The 1,501-nt window shown below is 52.0% G+C and overlaps 1 long non-coding RNA gene across 1 annotated transcript; it reads left to right on the top strand.

Annotated features, from left to right (window-relative positions):
* The first annotated feature begins 442 nt into the window (after nt 1–442).
* On the top strand, nt 443–1,077 carry LOC147645264 (uncharacterized). Its single transcript, XR_015282424.1, has 2 exons — nt 443–577; nt 864–1,077. It is a non-coding gene; the product is annotated as an uncharacterized LOC147645264 (long non-coding RNA).
* Nucleotides 1,078–1,501: the final 424 nt, after the last annotated feature.

The following is a 1,501-nucleotide window of genomic DNA, read 5'->3' as shown; positions in this document are numbered from 1 at the left end:
AATGTCCTCAATATCCTATAAAATTCAAGAAAAATTCCACAAAATTCCAGAAAATTATACAACAGTACAAATAAATCCGAAAAATTCCAGAAACATCCCACCAAATCCTCACAAAATACCACAAAATCTAAGAAAAATCCCACAATTTGGAGCACAGGGACTCCAGAACCTGAGCACGGCTGCTTTGCTGTGCAGGCAAGGAAGGGCTTGGGCTGCTCCACTCCCCTGCTTTGCTTTGGGATCACCGTGATTTTGGGGGACAGTGCAGGGGGAAAGGGAGAAAGCATGGGCTTCCCTCACCCATGGGTGGGTTTTTCCCCAGAATGTAGGGGTTGGGCCTTCCTCAAGCTCCTGACAAACATAAGATTTTTTTACCATTTTTCTTGTTTCCCCTTTTTGTCTGTAACCTATTTTCATTAATTTGTTGTTTGTTTTTCTAAAGGAAGCGTTCTAGGTGGGGTCCAGTCTGGATCAGGAAGTGCTTGGGACCAGCTGTGGCGTGGATGGGCCGTGCCCTTGGAGAAGACTGAGGACATCGTTTGGGACCAGCTTTTCTTGTGGCAGCGGATGGTGTGAGGTGGGTCCTCATCTCCTTGGCATGGGAGGGACAAGAGCTTTTGGGAGATGGCAGCGGGCACAGGAGCATCCCGCTCTGGGCAGCTGCTGAGGGGCTGGATCTGCCGTGGCTGGCTGCAGGCTGGGCACATGTCCTGCCCTCCTGCTCTGCTCCCCAAGGCAGCAGTGATGGGCAGCTTTGGGCCCAGCTCTGGGCACGGCCAGCATGGCCTGGGCACCGCGGCTGGCTGGGACAAGGGGACAGGAGCCTTCAGCTGACGGGCGGTTTCTGCTTTCTCTCCTTGCAGCCGGGCTCTGCGGATGCTGAGGCTGCTCTGGGCTCTGCCAGGGCTCTGCTGGGCTCAGCACCGGGCCGGGATCAGCCAAAGAAGAAACGCTGTGACCTGCAGCAGAGACTTGAGCATTTTGGCAATGCAGCTCAAGTCTGCAGAGTGTCCACCTCCAAGGGAAAACATGACACCCCCCAAAAATTAAACTTGTTCCATAACTTCTGAAATGAAATCCATCTGGGATGACCCCAAATGACATTTTTCATCTTGCTCAAGCTGTAGCTCAGCTCTTCTCTGAACAGTTCTCTCCCCCACCTGCCTTTTACTTCACAACTGCTCCCTCCTTTCCCCCAGTGAGTTCCCAGCCCATCACAGTCTCCATCACACTGCAGCCTTCCTTGATGCCCCTCTCCACGAGGAAGGCCAAGCCCCAGTCTCAGGGACTCATCCTGTCACTGGCTGAAGAACAGCAATGTTTCAGAAGTCTGGTGGGAGTTTAGTGTCTTTCAGAGCTGCTCTCCAGCCCTCCGGTCTCCTCACTGCTGAGTTCCCACTCCCTTTTCCTCATCCATCAGGATGAGCTCCGTGAATCCCCTTGTGATAAATGGAAATGATTTGTGCTAACTAAATTGTAACTGTTTGGAAAGTTATTATTT

The sequence above is a fragment of the Cyanistes caeruleus genome, unplaced genomic scaffold (assembly GCF_971803275.1).
Source record: "Cyanistes caeruleus unplaced genomic scaffold, bCyaCae1.hap1.1 HAP1_SUPER_30, whole genome shotgun sequence".
Taxonomy (NCBI): domain Eukaryota; kingdom Metazoa; phylum Chordata; class Aves; order Passeriformes; family Paridae; genus Cyanistes; species Cyanistes caeruleus.
The sequence above is the reverse complement of the archived record's forward strand: the minus strand, read 5'-3'. Positions and strand labels throughout refer to the sequence as shown.